General features: G+C 37.8%; 1 long non-coding RNA gene across 2 annotated transcripts in view; it reads left to right on the top strand.

The window, feature by feature from the left end:
- LOC126638278 (uncharacterized) overlaps window positions 1-20,845 on the top strand; it is a 300,580-nt gene that overhangs the window by 2,089 nt on the left and 277,646 nt on the right. For both annotated transcript variants that reach the window (XR_007628573.1, XR_007628572.1), the window contains exon 2: window positions 4,117-4,181. This is a non-coding gene — a long non-coding RNA (uncharacterized LOC126638278). The remainder of the gene's footprint in view (window positions 1-4,116; window positions 4,182-20,845) is intronic.

Genomic DNA, 20,845 nt, shown 5'->3' with positions numbered 1-20,845 from the left:
GTGTACTTGGTATGTCATACAGAAAAGTTCTGTAAGGGCTTGGCCTGCTCTGGATGTGAGGTACTAGAGATAGGCTGGATGCCTAAAGAGCACCCTGAGCCCCAAGAAGAGGATGGTAAAGGAAGACTGAGAAGATTGTAGATACTTTGTTTGTTTTATGAGAGATGTAAAGGGAAGACGTTCGGGAAGAATGAGGGTTTGAGAGCTCTCTCCTAGTTCTGGAGGTAATTCTATGGAAGTAGCATCATGCAGATCCATAAGGAGAGGTCACAGATGCGACTTGCTCTTTTAGTCTGAGCAAAGATAGGTCTGGAGTAGAGCAAAGATTGATGAGACATCATAGATAAAGCCTGAGTTGTGTTTGTGGAGGAAACATCTGAGAAGCCTGTAGGACAGAAGAAGGGCAGAATCCTGAGAGATTCTTGCTCAACGTTGTAGAAAGTGGGTAACGATGTGAAAGATTAGAGATATGATTAATAAATATCACAAGAGGTGAATCAGGAAACTGAAAGACAGAATTTCAGATAGAACAGTGCTTTGTGTATTTGGTTTTACTCCTCTTTCTCCTTTTTTGTCATCTCTTATTTTACACACTGTTGTCAGCTCTTTTTCAGCATTTACTTCTTGCTTAAAACTGTATCTGCTGCCTGTTTTGTCATCTCTTACTTCACTCGAGATACATTGTTGCCCAGTTTTCCTTTTTCCTTGTATTTTTTGTCACCCTGCATCCCTTCTTTAATCCCTTCTTAGCCTGTGTTTCTTCAACAGCAAATCCAAGTGTTTTTACATGCTTTTCAGCATGCTGGCTTCCTTTGTCTACCCATGTGTATTGGCTTCCTTCCTCTTTGGCAATGTCTGTATTTGATTTAACATCTCAAAGGCTTCTTTCTTGCTGTCTTGTGAGCATGGAGCATCCTTCCAAGGCTGATGGATAACTTAATCTCTTCTTTTTCTATTGCTATTACACATAAGCAGCACAGAAATTACCAACAGAAAATAGCTTTCTGCCTTCATTTTTGTAGCAATTATGGCATGCTGGAGATGGGATGTCTCCTTCCATTCCATCTCAGGATACTAAAATGAAAGCTAAATGACAGTTGTTTAACTATTCAAATTTCTGCATCAAAAACTTGCTTCCTTACCACCTTAAACCACATATTCTCATTTGTGTCTGTTCAAAGTGAATGAAAAATCATAAGGTAAAGGAACTATTCAGGATTTAAGTTGATGGAAAAATTGGGCTTGAAACTTAAAAAAAAAAAAGTCAGCTGCCCCTACCATTAACACTTAACAGAGTGTTATTTTGTCAGTGACTGAGGGAAACATTTTAACGAAAAAAAAATCTAGTAGATGCACATAGTATGGGAATGATAACTGAAAATTGCTTGTTTTGAGACTGACCCTTGAAACCTCAATAAAGACAGTAGTGGGTTTTCTAGTCCAGCTGGGTTTTATTATCCCTCCCACCACAGTGGTGTTTCAGCATCTGCTTTGCTTAAATCCTGCAAAATGATTTACAGAGATTAGATAGACTTCAGCACACCTGCATTATTTACAGTATTTTATGCTTAGATCAAGTCTAACACAACAAGTGACTTGCCAAAAGCAACATAGAGATCAATGACTTACCTTAAAAGTAAAATTCCGGAAGCCTCATTGCCGGCTTCCTCTCTCCCCACTAGACACTAGTTACTCCATAAATATGTGATCAAAAGGTTGTTCTAATGCATGCCTCTATTTAAAATAAATAAAGAAAGAAATAAAACAACCTGGAAAAAAAAAAAATCAATCTCCTTGGAACCACTTAAAAACATTGAGGTGACAAGTTTTTAATTGTAAGTCCAAATGAATGAGGGTGTTACTTGCCATGTGTGTCATATCTGTTTTCATTCCTGAAACATGACCTGTCACTAGTAAAATGTTAAGTAGACAGTACAGTGAAGTCACTTGTTATTTATGGGAACCTGTGAACTCTGATTAAGGAGGAAAACTGTTGTCCAAACTGGCACTAAAATGAACATGAAGCCTGACAGCCTGTTTTGTGCTGCCACCTACCATTTAACCATGACACGCCTGAGCACTGCCTGGGTTTAGTGTCTCCCTTCCTTTCCTCCTCTCCATATAGTGCCTCTCTATAAGCAAGAAAACCGACCTAGGATCAAAAAATAAGGGGCACATGTGCTTATGAAAGATTTTTCTATCAGAAAATTCAATCAAGGTTCTTTTAATCAAAACATTAATCTCTCAGACACGTATCACAAAACTTAGAGCAAACCAGGCTGTTGTTGCTTCTCTTCAGTCGTTCTGAAAATGATTCTGAAAAGCTATCAGCAAAAGGTCGTTGTGAGGAGAGGCAGCACAGATGCTGAGAAGCAGTTCTAAACATGATGAACTTGATATTTTTTGTTTATCTCCCTCTGTGAGTTCAGTCCTTTGGGGAGGCAATGAAATAGATTTGGGCAGTGCCAATCAATAAAGTGAAAATCGCCGTAAAGGGTAGGCCACACATGCAATAATGAGGGATTATTCTCTTGCACTCAAAAATAGGTCCAAGTTTGTTGGGGAAAAAAAAAAGTACTGGATTCCTTCTTGTTTGTGACAGAGAAGTTTACTGTAGATTGCAGGAATCTTGTACTGGACCATGTTGGCAATGAAGTCACACAGATACCAAGCTTATTTTGCTGCTGAATCCAAGCAGAAAAGACAGTGATATCTGCTCTCAGTATTTTGAGGCCATTATTTGGCCTTTAATTACAGTCAACACCTTCAACAGGGTCTAAAACATTTATATCAGCTCAGGGCACTAGTCTGTTCACTAGAATGTCTGCAGCCATTCCATAATGTATTGACCTTCACAGTTGCAAGGTCCAGTGTAAGCAAGGATGGGATCCCCCCTCTCAGCTTGTTTTTTTCTCATGCAATTTTTTTTCTTACATAATGTGTGATTCTCTTCCTCCTTTGCCATAATTTTTCATTTAATGATGATTTTTTCAATGAAGACTTTTCCAAACCTTTTTCTTTCCAAGCTGAAATTGTGTTGGCATAACAAAGTGATCTCCTGTCAGTGACTTTATCCAGGATACATCTGCTCTCCTCGTTCCTGGGCATGGTGTTAATTAGATTTTTCTGAAGCCTATCTTGCAGCAGATGTTTTAGGCTTACCCTTTCCCATGTATCCAAGAGGTCAGACAAACTTTCCTAGGAACAGAGTTGTTTGTTGTATCTTGGAGATGCAGTTTGTTGTCTTTTTAAGGGTTTCACTTTTCACAGATCAATGAAGCACTGTCCCAAATTTAATTGCAACATCAAGCCATTCATCTCCATCCATTAATAATATAGTGCAGTGATATTGTAGAGCTCCCAGTGTTTGTTGGGAAGGATATAGATTAGGGTTTTTTTTTCCTTTTCCTGAATAGCAATAAACATCTGGGTGCCATATAGTGTTGATTACAGCCAAGAAATGTAATATCTAGGGCACTCACTGCTGCCTAAGTGAGCATTTCAAATTGTTAACATACTCCCAGGCTTCTGCACGTTGTTTTGAACAGTTTCCCTGTGCTGGGGCCCTGTATTGAGAGTGGTGCAGCGCTGCCCTCCTGCTGTTCTGTTCATGTCACATAGCGAGATGCCAAACTCACCCAAAGACTACAATGTGCAAAAATAAATTGCGACATGATAAAGACAGAGAAAAAAATTCCACTGCTGAGTATAAATAAATTTTAAAAACCTAAGCACCCTGCAATCAGATCCTTGTCCCATCACGTTCCCACCGAAGAAGTAGAAGCAATATAATGTCAGCAAATTAATTATGTTAAGCTGAATAACAAATACTTGAAAATATAAGTCAAGCAACAGTTGTGAACGCAGAGAGCACACACAGCAATGGTTGCCTGAACCCTATTTCCCTAACAACCAGAAAGCATGAATCCATCTGCTTAAACCTAAAACAGAGAAAGAAAATATTCTGGCAAATTAAAATGAAAATGAGAAAAATGGGTAAAATTTATTGTAGAAGCACTTACTGGGATTAGTTCTTGTGATATGAAAGAAAACCAAGGCTTTAAAGCCTGTTTTTTTCAAAGTTTTTTTGAAAACTGTTTGCTTTTCTTTTTTCAGAAGAAGCAGATCTGCATTAACTTCTTCAAGAGCGTAGGAAGAACTTCCTCTTACTCACAGAAAAGGTAAGAAAAGAATTGTTTCTACAATTTTTCTGCCATATTTTTCAGTCCCTCTGAACACAGCTCAATATGTGCTTGCAGTGTGAAGCCTCATGTTCTGACTGAAAATGTCCTGCCTCTGTAGTGGATCTTCTGTCTGTGATTTCAGTCATCCAGATCTGGGGAGCTTTCTCTAATATATTTTGCTAGTTCTGTATTGAGGAATCCAGAAAACAATGTCTCCATGTTACCAGTTTGCCCTGGGACTGGATGATTATTTCCCCCGGCCACTCCCTGGTTTCTTTGCTGCAGTTCAGAAAGCTGAGGGGCAGGTGATGAAGTGGGTGTTGTCTGTCAGGGGTCCCTGCAGACACTTGTGCAGCAGAGCCCTGGGAACTGAAGTGTAAAGGACGTGGAGCATTGGCAGTGACAGCCTCGGCTTTGCTGCTGCACTGACGATTCAGCTGCTTCTTTCCCTCTTTAGTAAAGCAGTACTGGGAGCAGCCTTGTGACAAATTTGTAGGATTAAGGACAGAGGGCAGCCTTCTTCCAGGAGAGAGTTGATTTGCACCGGGCAAAATGTTGCAACTTGGTTCTTTAATATGTAAAAACGTTGCCATGCTTAATAGGTAACAACAGGGTTATTTGCCATTTTCTGCCTTTCTTTGTAAAGTGCCTGAGACAAAGTGGTGCCTTTTTTTCTCCAGAGGAGGCAGTGATGTTGTGGACAATGCCTCAAAAGCACATCTTTCTGGTGCAGCATGTTTTGTTTATAACTTCTGTTTGCTGGAAGAGTACAGAGAAAGAAAAGGAAAGGAATGGGCATCAGAAAGAAAGGGAAAGACAGCAATGAACACCTTTCTATTTATACTTAACAATGTTACAGAATTGCCAGTCTTAACATATTGCTGGGGCATTCTGCTACTGCAGACATTTCTTCTTCTTTTCTTTCATGATAATGAAAATGAAATACTATTTCACCTTGAAAGCTTTACTTCTGCAATGGGATTTCAATCATAGTGCATTTGTCCAGAAACCACCAAACCTTGAGATGAATAAAAGGTTTGACAGCTGCACATCGATAAGCTCTAGTGACCTATTTTCCTGTGCTCCTACCTGTATTATATTGTGTGAGCAGGCTATTCCAAAAGTGTGATTATTGCTACATTTATAATGTGGTCCACCCAGAATCACAAATAGTGGATTAGAAGAAAAATACAGTGTTTGGGGGAGTCTTAAAAAATCAAATTATTAAAAAAAAATCTACTGCCAGATGACTTGCAAGTCTACTCGAACTATTTTAAATTAGCTCAACAAATTATATCTTTAATGGCTCACTCTGTCTTGGAAGAATTGATAAAAATAAAGTTTCCTTTGAACCAACTCTTACACCAAGCCCCTACAGCAGAAAATGCAAATTTAAAAAGTACAGTGTGCAGTATAATTTAGTAGTGTACAGGTTGTCTACAATACGTGCTAAATCTTTTTCATAACTTATTAGTGATACGAAGGTTTTGAATTGTTTCAAAGTACTGGTGTTTCTTTTGGTTTGTTAAAATGTCAGGTTTGATGGCCTTGGTGTCCTCTTGCACAGACACACTGTAATGTTTGCTATAAAATCAAGTGGAAATGATGAAATCCCAGTAGTAAAGCAGCTCCTTGTGAACATCCATGGAGGGGTAATCACCGTGAAACCTACAGGTACTTCTGAAGCTTCTTAGCATAAAAATAGCACATTTGTTTCAGCATCAGTAGTGACACAATTCCTGTCAAAGTGTGATCTCCAGGCACGGGATACTATTTTGCCTGGCACTAAATAAGTTAACAAATAAACAGGAGTAAGTCAGGGCAGATGTTTGGTGAGGTCGGTTTCTGCCAAGCAGTTCAAACTTAGCAAAACTTTAAACATCACTCCACAGTCTTCTGTGAGACAACCCTAAGTATCCACTGAGCATGGCATTGGCTCTGTACAGGAGGAGATGTAAGTTATTGGTGGAGCTGGCTTAGTCACAACTGATGGATTAGCTGTGATGTCCTGGAAGGTTTTCCACTCTTCTCTGACAAACCCAGAGTTATGCCTGGCTGCAACAAATGACCATGTGGAAAAGCCCTTCCTCTGACACTGAAAGAAAAAGGTAGGAACAGTCTTTGCCTGTAGGAGATTGAAAGCTTCCCACTTGCAAGGGTTTAAATAAAGTTACATAATTTGTAAAACACTATCCATTTTAAGAAAAAGACAAAATCCCCATTTTGTGGTTTTTTTTTTTTTTTTTTTTTTTTTTTTTCTGCGTTAAGGACTGTAATGGTAATTACTTCAGGAATCATCACTCACTTCCTAATGGAGGAATAGATAGGTATGTGGTTCCCAACTTCAATTGGTAAAGAAATTCTCAACAAAAAAAGTACAAATGCTGTAGAGGAGGTGCTACAGAAAATTCATGAACAACTGTTGAACAAGTTCTTGTAACAGAGTTTGGAAGTTAGTTGTAGCTTCCTGCCCTTTAGCTGTGACTTCAAAAATCCCTCCCAGACTTAGGGATCATTTTCTTGCATATTCCCTTAGAAATGTTTCTGTCAGTAATGAAATAAATGAAAATGTGTTGTTCTGTGTGGAAATTTTTATGTAATTTACACACAAACACCCCGCCCCAAACAAACAGACAGAATAAGGTAAAACTGTGCCTCAAGAAAAGAGTAAGTTTGTACGTAGGAAGTATAAAAAACTAAGCACTGCAGTCTCACAAAGAAATGCCTCCTTTTGTGGAAGCTATAATAAGAACACAAAGAATATAAACAGTAGGTATTAGATAAGCTGGCTGGTCTTTTGAAGAAATACTTTCTCAATTATTGTAGTACTTGATATTTCGTGAATGCTTCCTGAAACTGTATGTTTTTGAATTTTGTGGAGACCACTAAGTATGAAATATCAAAAGTGACTTCTGCAGAGAAACTCCTTTCAGGGAGGGCATAATACCAGTCTTTGGCAAAGAAAGTTGTCTTTTATGTTTTTTTTCTGAAGCTCAGTGGGGAATTTTGTAAACTGAGATTCACTAGTCCCACTTAGCAGTATTGTTGCAGGAGCTCGGCTTTTCATTCAGTAAAGTTCACGTGCATTTTTCAGTCAGCATAATTCATGTTTTCTTAGAATGCTAGTGACTGACATTTCAAATAGGCAACATATGCAGCTAAACTGTGTGAAAAGTAACCTTATTTGTAAAGTATTGTTTTGTCAGGTTTTGAGGACTATAGGAAGATGTTCTGTGCTTATTCTGTCCTATCCTTACAGTGCATCTGTTACCACAGTATTTGGATCCCCCCAGCAGTGCAGAAGGTGCTGTGTGCTTATTCTCCCATATAGGAATTGTGTTCAGGGGAATGCTTTATTTGGAAAGGACATGTGTGTGAATCTACTAGAGAAGTTGAGGTTGAAACCCCCTCATCTTTACCTGAAGTGGCTTATGTAGGTCCTTAGACCTATGGGATTTATAATCACAGGATTCCCCAAAGCTGACTGTTACATCATCTTCATCATTCAACTTTAACTTCATCTAGCTACATTTTCCTGGAGCCAAAAAACAGGTTTTTCTAGAAGTGTCTCTTCTAGAGAAGCACAGAGCACTTCAAAAGTAGAGTGTCTGTCATTTCCAGAGGAGCTGGGTTCTGATGGAGCACTCCACTGTGCAAATGAATGTATTCCAGTGAAACAAGAAATCTGAATATTTAATTATTAGCATAAACAAGTATTGGGAAAAATCAGGCTACAAACAGGAGAGAAACTGAGTTACTGCAGAGCAGAATTGATTTGGTAAATAAGTTAGACATAGAAGTGGGAAAGCTTTGGTTTGGTTCAAGCTGGTTTGTAGCTGGTTTACAGTTATAATTCAGATATTTATCATAGGAACTCACAATGACCTATTTAGGGAAAATGTTAATGTTTTTAACTGATGATTAAATATTAATGTTTGTAACTGATTAAATCAAATATTTATAGTATAATATCACACAGGGTTGTTACTGCATTTACCATATCCTTTCCTCATTGCAGCTCATTTATACAGAATAGAGGGCTTTTGTGATTTTTAAGACATCTGATGCACTCCTGGTAATAGAAATTAATATTAATTTCCACGTATAAATGTACTTTTGACTTTTTAGCTGGATCTTGTTCACATCTTGTAATGTGCTATTCCAGTTTTCTGTAGTGTAGCTGTACTCATAATTGCTTTCTAAGTGGAAGAACTGATGAATTCTTGCCTCAGCAAACTCTCTGTTCCTGAACACTAGAAACTCAACATACTTTGAAGAAGATGTATCTGTCACGTGTCCTTATATTATTATTACAAAATTTGCTTTTTTTGATTGCTTATTACATTCTGTACCTGTCTCTACTACAGCTTAGGTGTCTCCTTAAAGTACTTGTGCTTATTGGGCTGGGATATTTCAGAGATCAGTTCTCTCTTTAATGATGGTTTTTCAGTTTGGTCTCTCTGTTCACACGTGCAATACAGTGGTGTTGTTTGGGGTGTTAAAGCTCTTCAGCAGAAAGGTGATCCTATAAAGGCTTACACGTGTCTCAGTCTCTTGGCTTGAGACTGTAGGGCTGCTCAGAAAGTGAGGAGATCTGCAGAGCTCGAGGCTTTCAGGAGCACTGCCTAAGTTATTTTCAAGCCATTTGGAATCACAAACCTCACTGAAAATCACACTGCCAAAGAAAAGGGAAGTTATGGATGTTGGGATTTCATCTTGTTATATTCGAAGCTGGGCATATAAACGGACTGTTTGTAAATCTGACCTCTCTTAAAGCAATGGGATTGAAGAGCAATTCCAAGGACTTCTCTAGTGTAGGATGGAGAAGGCAACAGCAGCTCCTCTTTTCCTGTGTTTTTTCAATTGTAGTGTGAGTAAAGGTCCAGCAGAAGATACATGCTCTACCATGCATGCTCTTCTCTGTTTCCTTTAAAATTCAGTGAGAATTAAGTATTATGTCCTTTAGAATTTAATGAGAATTGGGTACTTAATTCTTTTAGGCATCTCTAAAAATCCCAGTGTCAAGTTCAGGGGCCTTTGTAGGTATAGGGGAGTATTTCATCAAAGTGTCTTGAACATGTCAAGCTATATGTGGGATAGATAAATAAATAGGAGTGGCTACATCTTATTCTACATACATTTTTAAATAATTTCTTGGTAGCTCAGCAGTGAATGTGACTTTCAGTATACTCTGATACATTGCTTTTAAGATCATGGGTAATATTTCTTTTTCCAGTGTTACTCTGAAACCTTAGAAGTTAATTACTTGAGATAGCTGGATTATTTTTGCTTATCTTTATTCAACTGGGATTACATACAATTTGAATGTAGCACCGTGGTATGAGTCCACTTCAGATACAGTCAATTATATAAGTCTATCAGCAGCTATTTTATTATGGGAACAACAGAGACAGAAGGCTTGTGTTCTGTGATGAATGTAGATTAGAAAGAGGTCACCCTGACATACATAATTAGTTTCAGAATTTTAAATTAATAGGTAGTGTGCCCCCAAGGCATCCATACATTCAGGCTGAGGCTGCAGGATGTCTGGTCCAACTCCTGCCTCCTTTTGTCAGCAATGACATGGCTTAATGCACTGCTTGTATAATGGCATAAGATATTATGGCAGGGCTAAATCACTGTAAAAACAACATTTGCATAATACTTTGGTCATACTACATATATTTCCCTTTGGAAACATTTGCACTGTTAAATTATTATGCAGATTTCTAGGAGATGGTTGGCTCAACCTGGGATGTCTTGAGGTGCTTTATGAGACCTGAGCAGATGCTTAAACAAGTTTCTGCAAACAGTTAATGGAGAGGAGCTAGAGGTGTATGAAATCACCAGCCTGGCTCATTACATGAGCAGCACTAACTTAAAGCGACCAAAGTAAAGGTGAACTCAAAGACATTACCTGCCAAGACCTGAATTATAGCACAGAATTCAGGCTTCTAGCCTAAACTGGAACAAACCAAACCTGAGGATTCCATTTCTGAGGAATTCAGCTGATAACTCCATCTCTCACCTTGGATCAATCTTTTAAGGTTTCTGTCTGCCACTGGCAAGAAGTGGTTATAGGCAGGATCACACATACTTTTCCTTCCTGATCTACAGGCTTAGGCATGGTACCTAAGTTACTTGAACTTTTTGAGATGCATTGAGTTTCAGTTTGAGTTACAGATTTATCTTTAGATGTTCCAGGAGATAAAAGTTCAGAATAGCATATGAAATCGAAAAGCATGTGACACTTTTCAATTAATTTACCCACAGATTAGTTTTCAGTTTATTCAGGCATCAAACTGGGAAAACAATTAGGTAATTCAGTATTTCACAAAAATGCAGACAATGTGGGCATTCATTTCAAGGGACTGAAACTACTGAATTATAGTAGTACTAGTGAAAGGAAACTATGACAGGATTTTCAATGGTGTGGGCTTTTGGCATTTTTGTTGACATCTCTAATCAAATACTTCATCATCTTTATGAAAAATGTCTCCAAAAGGTACCTTTCTACTTCATAGCAAGCTTTAGTTGAGGAGCAAAATATAAGTAGCTTATTAGTGGTACATTTTTAGATATGTTTAAGAAGTGTGTAGGTCTTATATAAGTCCAGAAATCTGCAGATGAAGACAATTGCATAGTACTAATTTAGTCTTTTTTCCCTTAAAATGGCATTATTTGTCAGTCAGTGGCTCTTATGGAGCCACTGGTAGGTAGGGTAGGGTAGAGTAAATGGAATGTGTGATAGATCCACAACTAATCAGCCTTTTTAAATTAATTTTGTGTTGTTGTTTAGAGATAATACTGTTGAAATAAAATATCACCAAGCAGTGGTTTCCTGCTGCCATTTGAATGCTGTATTAAAACCAGTTATTTATTTTACAATTATCTGTTTTACGGACAGTAAATACTGGAGCAATCCTCAAAATGTTTATTTTGAAAATAGAAGACATTGATCCTGTGACATCCCTCTATTATGACGTATTTACTCCCATTATTATGGCAAATGATTGATGGGTTGCAAATTGAATCCTTTTGTCTTATGGGAACTGATGTAGTAGAGTGATTTTCCCAAAATAGTGGTTTTGTTGCATTCCTGTCTACCCTTCCCTGTGGTCAGTTCAGACCACCTTTCTTGTTTACAGAATGTACAAAAAAGCACTTGATTTCCTGTCTGTTTATGACAGGTTTTTGTGTTCTTCATCCCTTCTCTGTGCAGTCCCATAGTTTGCTACTGAGAGGAGTGCAGAAGTTCCTCTTTAGTTAAGACCCCTTTCTTTGAAATTCTACTTTTAAATCTTTCTGCTTACTGGCAGTGGTATTATACAGGGCTCCAACAGAAAAATAACCTTCATCTCTAGTAGCTATTCAGTTCCATGGATGAGAGCATGTGAGAGTACCACAAAGCAGGATGGACAAACAAAGATATTTATTTATACTCTGTATTAGGAATATGGATGGGGAATCTGTAGTGAGAACACAGGCAAAAGCATGTGGCAAACACTTCTGTAAAACTGCTCAGAACTGCAGAAACATACAGTTTTAGTTTATGTGGTTTGAAAAGATATAAACCAGCAGACATGAATTCAGAGAAATGTTTCTGTAATCTGCTCTTGAAGATCATTTTTGAAAAGCTGTCATGTGCTCTGTAAGCAGCACATTTGTTTTTCTTCCCTGTTCTAAGAGAGAAAATGTAGAGGCAACTGAGGTCCTTCTTCCAAAGTGGGATAGAAAGGAAATAAAATATAAAATTCATTTCAGACAAATTGAAACTGCCTTCATTTTTCTTTTGCTGGAACTAGTCATGTTTATTTACCTTTTCCCTCTTTTCTCCCCAAAATCAAGTTTGCTTCTGCTTTATTCTTGCCCTTACTTAAATCCAGAAGACTTTTAGGCTCCCCTGAGTATTTCCAAGTTCATATCTCTGTCACCAAGAACAGCATATGAATCCTTATCTTGTTGATCTTTTATGTAATGGATCAAGAGTCAGAGAAAAACAGAGCATGGTAGAAGGAGGAGAAGCAAAGAGAACAAAGCTAACCCCTCTCAAATCTACAAGGATAAATAATACCCATTTCCCAACATTACTTTTCTCTTCTGCTTGTCAGGGACGTAGAGACTTGGAATTTTCAGATCTGTATTAAATATGCATTAAAAAAAAAAAATGTGGAAGTGTGGCATGGGGAAACTTGTTATAAAATGAAAAAAACTGTAACATGTAATAGCTTTTATTAATGTATCACTAATACTGAAGTAAAGGACAAAAGGCTGCATTTTTCAGCCTCACTGCTGTAGGTATGTATTTTTTATTTCAGTCACAGTTTCCTGCTGTTCCAAACATGCCATATAATCTGCAGGGATCTGGGGAATTAATTAGGTACATTTCATTTCTCCTCTAACTAATCCCCTCAATTCTCTTAGTTTAGGGAGCTGAACACACCAATGTCTGATAAGCCACAAGGGCCTTATTTACTTTACTGAAGGTTCTGCAAATCCCAGTGAGATGCTGGCCTGTGCTTAAATGTTCTCCATTTAGTCCTTGGGATAGTGGCGTTTGAATGTGACCCTTGAAATCAAAAGCATTATTGCACTTGGAAAAAAGCAAATGAGTGTAGATTAATAAAGAAGAACAAGCACAACAGTTTAACAATAAACCTTTTCTGTAGCCTCGGAGAGGATACAAAACGTCATTTAAGATAAGCAGTATCAACTGTGTCCATTTCAATTCAAAAAATAATAATGCCAGTGAAACATCCTCGTGTTTTCTGAAGGTGGTTACAGTTGATTAAAATGACTTGTTTTCAGTCTGATTTTAAACCGCTCTTTAGAATCAGATTAGCTTTTATTACCAGAGAACTGAAGAAATTATGCACCTGAACTGTGTTATTGATAATGCTGAGCCTGTGCCTGGGTGTGAGTTATGGCACAGCAGGCACAGCTCTTTCTTTTGAGCACACTAAAAATGTGAACAGCAGGCTCACCTCTGGTTCTGCTTGGTGAGCTCACAAGGCCAGGGAAGAGAGGGAGGTATTTTGTGAACAGACACCAAAGGGAAGCAGTGGCATTTACTCATTTTGTCACACTCACCTGGGGCAGTTCCTTCATGGCTGTAAACTGAAACTATTTGATTTGGGTGAGGCTGAGCTGGCTGAATAATCCCATTGATTTTGTTGAGTGTTGACTTGCTGTGTTTATATTTTAATCGTCTCAGGACAGGGATTATTGAGGAACTATGGATATAGAACCTCTTAGTCCCTTCTGGGATTTATTTTTCGATGCCTGTTTTTCTAGTTCTGAAAGGCTACAAAAGAAATAAAATGGGCAGAATATTTTCATCTCTTGCCCATTACTAATGATAAGACCAAGCATGGAGTGCATCCCAGCCTTTCTTTGTTGTTCCATGGCTGGAGGGTGACTACAGAGTAGGCCAATCCTTGCCAGTACAGTCCCTCATCTCTTACCATCACTGGTTCTGTATCTACTCCAGGTCAACACAGTTGTGTCTTTTGTGGTCTTTTATATTTTTTTTTCCTTCTTACACCTCTTGTGTCATTTTTTAGGGCAGAATCCCAGCTCTCTTCACCACTGGAAAAAAAATTGACTAAAAATACACATATGGTTGAATGTGAAGAGCGTGAATAAAATCTCCAAAACAATTTTCTTGGAAGGCCCCTTGTAATAGGGAAAACTACATTCCCAGTAATTCATCTAAGCTATTTCTTCCCAAGACTTTACTACTACCATTGTGAAATGCTGGGAGACTCTTTAACAGCTCTGAAGCATTAATATATTCACTTTCATCATTAGAGTGAAACATGACAATTTTTTAACAGAAAATTTCACATTAGATTGTTACAGGAGACACAACTTAAAAAGAAAGATTTGTAAGCAGTTGTCTCTCTTTTCATAATTTCTGACATTACATATCCAGAACAGTTTTCCTGATAAATGTGCAATACCAGTAATGTACTTGCAATGTTTGTGGTGATTGGAAGCTTGTATGAGGCTCCTTTGTCAGAGTTTGACTCTTGTTCTTCCTAAGACAATTGACTGGTTCTCCAGAAATGAACCAAAGAGCCTTTATAGCATTTCTTCTCTGTATTGATCTTTCAGTAGAGCTCAAAGAGCTCTTTTGTAGAGCTCAAAGAAGCATTTTTATCCTGTGGCTCATTAATGTGGCAAATACTTAGACATTTATCTGGAGAGAGTAATGATGTCATCTGATGTGTTGTAAAATCACCCGTTCGATTTTCCACATTTGAAATAATAGCTTTTCATTGCCTTTTCTTACCTCGAGTAAGGCAGGAGCTAATTATGCTTTGCTAATTTCCTTTGTTTTATTAGTTAAATAGAATAGTTCAAAGTCTACAATCTTCTTTTTTAATGCTGTGCTTTTGCTATGCTATTAGGCAACTGTAAGAGTGCTGAGATTTAGAGAGATCAGCTAGCACTCAGTAGGCTAAGATCCAAATAATTCTACTGTTTTATGGTGCTTTTCAGTGATATTTTGTAAAGTTCACTTTAATTCAAGTAAGCAGCCAGGCATCTTTGAAAAAGTCAACTGCTGTGTTGGAAAAACTGGAGTATTTCCAGGTTTGCAGCAAACTACAAAACACATAATAGTTGTGATCCTTCTGAGCCTCATAGAACAGTGTTTGCTGTAATACAGCATTGGCAGCTACCTTTAAAAGTCTCTGCTCATGGCTCCAATTTAAGTGTTATGGCTAAAAACCAGAAGCACACACTTTATGCAAGCTGGGAAACGTATGTAAGACATCAGTGGGAGGCTGTGCTGGTGGCGTGTAATAACCTCTTGCCTGTTCTTGTCACCAAGCTACGTAAATCTCCAGTGAAAATTGACAGAATCACAGAGTATACTGAGTTGGAAGGGGCCCACAAGGATCATTGAGTCCAACTCGTGGCCCTGCACAGGACCACCCCCAACAGCCACACGCTGTGCCCCAGAGGATCATCCAAATGCTTCTTGAGCTCTGGCAGCCTTGGTGCTGTGCCCACTGCCCTGGGGAGCCTGTTCAGTGCCAACCACCCTCTGGGGGAAGAACCTTTCCCTGATATCCAACCTAACCCTCCCCTGACAGAACTTGAGGCTGTTCCCTCAGGTCCTGCCACTGGTCCCCACAGAGGAGATCAGTCCCTGCCTCTCCTTTTCCCCTCAGGAGGAGGTTGTAGATTGCTGAGATCTTCTCATCATCAATTCTAGTCTTAATTTCTCCTCTTCTACCAAGATATTACATTACACAGTAAAATATGCAGCTCTGAGTAAGGGATTTTTCCCCCACATTGTAACCAAGAACATTGTTAGCATGTCAGAAGGTGTCTGACACAAGAACAATGGAAAGAAAAGAAACTGCCAGCAGTGTTGTGACCGTATTGATTACATGGAGCTTATCTTCCCTTTATATTCTCTGCTGTCTAAAATAATGCTATTCTTTTCCCTATGTGTTGAGCAAGAGGGTGTTTGGCACTTTACACTGGAAACCCAATACACAGAAAACATCCTCCTTTTAGCTGGAATAATTTAGTGCTCTGAGGTAAAGCACTCGCTGCTTGAATGTTATTCTCATTTAATGCCATAATCAAAAAAAAAAAAAACCACTTTGAGAGAAGGAGTCTGTTTAATTTCAGTGACTTAGGATTAAACCTTTATTTTTCAGAATGAAAGTGTAGATGCCCAGCCCACTAGCAGAATACCTTCACATCATTGATGTTTGTTTGCTTAACTGTCAAAACAGGCTTTTTATATGAAGGTCTGATATTAATGATGGTATTGATACTGCTGCTCAAAATTTGTCGGTTTTAATATTGATAAAATGAACATGTTATTTAGAAATGCTTCCTTAGCAGTAAATCTACTTGCATAGAAGATTCAACCAGTTCCTCTTCCTCCCTAGCAGTTCACAATGAAAAATGATTTACGGTCCAGAAGCCCCAAACCCCTGAGACTCCTCTCCCTCTGCAGTGTCAGTAATCTATAGTTTTGAGATTTCGGTCTTCACACCAATATCTGATAATTGCTGGCTTGGGTTTAGGCTGAGAAATTGGGATTTAAAACTCAGAATTGTGTGGCTAAGAACTTTGAACTAAGACTTGGCCTTCTAAATTGCAAGATACGTCTTTGTTATTTAAAATAAAGTTTAAATGGAGCATCATCTAAGTTGTTTAAAATTACACTTTGGATTTGCTCTTCAGCAGAAATTTTTGATGCTTTGTGTCCAGTGCAGTAAAAGTGTTTTGGAAATTATAACTTGCTTTTCATTGGGAATTCTGGAATCTTATTTTGAAAAGTTGGAAGAACTGTGGTTTTTTTGCAAACTGGGGTGATAAAACCCTATGTTCTCACAGGGTTAAAAACACTCCATGTGTTCACTGCCCTCACTCCTGCCAGGATATACATTCTGTAAATGTTCATAACTTTCAAATCAAGCTGAAACTCCAAACTCAATGTAAATAAGTTAATTCAGTGGTCAAGGTGACACTCGTGGGACTGTTAGAAATAAGAAATTAAGGCTGCTTAGCCCTGATACAGGTAAGGTGAGGTTTGAGGGTCATGAAAAGACTCCTTCAAGTCTCCTTATCTGGTTTTGTACTCTTTGTGTAGCACTAGAAGCAAATTGTTGTTAGTAATCCTCTTTGCCTCAATGCACATCTGGATATGCTCCTGTGGTTCTTTGGTGCTCAACCACAACATCTTTATTCGGATCTTGGATATTTTCATTTTCTCATCTTGAAGTTTTAATAATGCCAGTTTTTATACTTCCTATTCTAAAATCCCAAATTACAAACAAATGAAGCACAATTTGGAGAGTTGTGTGGCTCATTAAATCCTCTAGAAATGCCTGACGTTTGCTAGCTAAAATATGAGAAACTTAAAATATCTATAGATTTAATTCTTCCATCTTGTAATAGAGGTAGCAATCTCATCATGGACCATTTCCTAAAGATTAATAAACAAATGCAGTTAATGACCCTAGGCTATATTTTGGGACATCAGCTCCTCCCAAGAGGTCATTAATTCCCAGGAAGCCTCCTGCCTGAGTCGTCATTGTTTAATTAGCCCATTAGGATATTGCTTGTTGATTGCAGTATTACAAAAGGGAGATGATGATCAAATGCCTACAAGGATCAGCAATATAAGAGTAAAATGATTCCAATATCTGAAAGGGTTTTAACCATAGCAGCCCTGAAATCATGTTAACCTGGGTTTCCTGAGTGAGGCATGAAGGAAACTGTGACCAAAGCAAGGAAAATAGAAGTCAGTACATTTCTGCATGAATCAGTCTGAATTAAAATGCAAAGTAAAACATGGATTTGATTCCAAACCTAAAATAATGTAAGGCATTATAATTCCATTCAGTGATAATTTATCATGTTTATGTCCTACATAATCAGAAATGGTTGTGCAAGATGTAGCTTAGAATTCAAGTTTCCCAGGTGAAGTTACAGAATTTCTTTCAAGGGAGTGTCACCTGCATCAAGTTGGGAATTAAACACAGATTTTATTTTTTTTTAAAATATATATATGAACAAAGAAATGCATCTTTTTCACTGATGCATAACAGTTTTTGTCAGCAGGTCATATAAATTTGCCTCTAATTTTCATACAGTTGTATAAAATAGCCAGGAGTTCGGTGTTTCAATTTTATTGTAACCTGCCTAGACACGTTTTTGTTTTTTTTATCCTAAGTCTGCTATTTTTTAATGGAATGGCTGCTGTAACTGTAGGTGATTAAACAGCTGAAAGACAACAGCAAACTCCTGGTTACTTCAGGGCTAAAGCACATCAATAACCAGCAGGTGGGTGGTGGAACTGAAGGGTGAAAGGGAGCTCGTGCAGAAGCCTGTGTGCTGAGCAGGGTGCTGCTTTAAGGGAATGACTTCTTTTGCATCTTAATTTTTTTTTTTTATTATTAAAAATATGTACTCATAGCCTTTATCCTTGAAAAGCTCCTGATCTATGTCTGAATCAGAAAAGGTTGTCTTGATATTTTATTTTTTTTTTCAACTTGCATCTTATTCCATCTATCACCACACCTTTACATATCTGTAAAACTCCTCGTTAGGTAAGCCACCATATTTTAAATTTTATTGTAATGTTCCAAGAGATGGTGCTTTACTCTCTCCATAGTGGAATTCTGAGAATAAGTAAAACTGTTTGGTCAGAACTAATATGTTGCTAAATGATATTAAAACTTGACCCTCAAAAGGTTTTTTTTCCCTACTTTTTCACCAGGAATTTTTTTTTCCTTAGACCTGGAAGTTATGCTTCCTCTGTTTCCTTCAAAAATAAAATACACTGTCATGGTAGAAATTGTCAGATTCAACAGTTAATCAGTCGGTGGTTTTTGTTTGTTTGTTTGTTTTGTTTTTTTTTTATCTTAAATGGTTTTTTTTATTTGAAAGTTTGAGTTCTGCCACCTAATTTGATGTGTTGAAACATAAATTTGTTTAAAAAAAAAAAAAAATTACCATCTGAGTTTGCATCTCCTCTGGTAAAATATCTTGCTCAGCTCTACTTCATATTATGATCAACTTAACAGTATTTAATCTCTATTCTTTAGTTGGACCATCTGTTAATTTTGGACACTATTTCATATGTGTCTCACAAAGGTATTGTGAAGCCTGTTTCATCCAGATTTTACAGCCAGTCCTTGGGGCCAAGAAACCGGAATCAACCGAGTGTGTGGAGCAAATATTAGGAATGCTTTTGCTCTTTAATGTTAGTAAAATGTTATTTACGGGCAGAGCAGTAGAGTACAGGATATCAGAGTGGTCTGCTCTGCATATCCAGCTTGGAAAAAGGGAGTTATTTGCACCATTTAGGAGCGGGTTTTATGCAGTTATATCCACAGGCTGGCAGTGGTCATTTGGGTTTTGTCCATGGAAGGTTTCTCTTTATTAACTTGACATCTTGTTTTCCTAATCTTTTAAACTTGATCACCTGTTTATCTGTGGACCACCCTTTAGGGTGTCTCGTGTTCTTCAGGGTCTGGACAATCTGTTCAAGTGCTTGGCCATCCTTATTATGACTTTTTCTCCAATATCCAATAGGAATTTCCCTTCCTCACTGCAACTTTTGCTGCACCACCTGCAGGTGCTTCTTTTCTGTGAGCCCAGTGAACCTGCCCCCCTCGTGTAAGCACCTTCTGTGCCCTCTTCCCTCACTCAGTTTGTCAGCATCTGTCTTGTACTGGGGGACCCAAAATGGGACAATTCTCCAGGTGTGCCCTTCTGAGGGCTTAGAAGATGGGAACAGTCACTTCCTTCAACCCTTTAAAGTTCATTATTGCAGAGAATCGTGTTTTTGGAGCTGCTTTTTCCTTTTTTTGGGCTGTTATTACTTCAGCTAATGCATTTCTATCATGGAGTCTGATAAATATAAACAAACATACAGGCACACAAGCAATTACATTTGAACAATATACTGACTTTCTGGATAAAAATACAATGTAATTACGCAAATACAGTGAAGGAGAACATGTTATTTTTTTCTCCTTATCAATACAGAAATTTCATTGTCTGTCATTGAGAATTGGCCTTCCCTGGACTGAAAAATAGAGAAGGAGGATAATGAAAGAAATAAGAAACTTCTTAAATTTATTTCAAGTCATACATTTCTCATTTTGATGGAAAAGATTTTTCTCAAATGAATGGTTTATTATTGATTTTCCTGTAAATGGTGTACTTGAATTACCCTTTCTGCAATAACATATTGGAAAAATCTTACAATTTATTCAGTATCTGGGTAGATCTGCAAACTCTGTGTTCTGCTTAGTGTAACAGCATCAAGTGTAGCCCATCCACACTATATTTCAGGCATTGATTTTTATTTTTTTTGAAACTAAAACAATATTCTGAACTTGATTTGCGTTTAGAAAGTAGCTCACATCTTCACAGTGGTGCTTGCAATTGCTGTACTTAAGTTAATTTTGACTTTACCATATACTTTTTTTGTGACAAGTTGATGACCAAACTATTGCATTTAGAATTAATTGATGGAGTTCTCTGACACAATGCATCATTAAGTCTAAAGTATGTAAATTTTGAGAAAGGATAGATGTGAGGAAGCATTCTACAGTTCCATTTGTTAGAGTCAAGCTTACCAACTACTGAAAGTAATAATTACCTTGAGATTCCTCGTGTTGTTAGATCTTTCTGTAATTGTGAAATATATGTTGTCTTATCACTTCACTTCAAATACCACAATGGGAAACAAAATCCAGGACTACACAGATGGTTGTCGAGGTTCTACCCAGCAGCTGTACCAATATTCCAGTGTATAAACAGTTACTTGAAATACAGTATTTTTTCTTAGAATGACTAGTGCAGTAATTTTCAAATTAGGCTCTGACTCTATGTTGGCCTTCAGGTTAATTCGTTTTTTCCTTGTGGCAATATTAATCCCTTTTCTCCAGTGGCTCATTTTTCACATTTTCAGTACCGAGAGAAGACTGCAGTATGTTAAAAATCAAGACACTTCAAATTATGCCTACTGGATGGCATAACACTTGATAGCATGACACACATTTCATTTACATATCTTACACAATTATTCAGTAGAGAGTAGGGTTAAATTGTTAATTCAGGGGTGGTAACATCTCAGCTGGGGTTATACTTCCTTGGAGCTGTGCTTGCATATG

The sequence above is a fragment of the Myiozetetes cayanensis genome, unplaced genomic scaffold, assembly GCF_022539395.1.
Source record: "Myiozetetes cayanensis isolate MyiCay16 unplaced genomic scaffold, myiCay2020 scf17, whole genome shotgun sequence".
NCBI classification, from domain to species: domain Eukaryota; kingdom Metazoa; phylum Chordata; class Aves; order Passeriformes; family Tyrannidae; genus Myiozetetes; species Myiozetetes cayanensis.
Note: the sequence above shows the minus strand (reverse complement) of the source record. Positions and strands in the feature narration are given on the sequence as shown.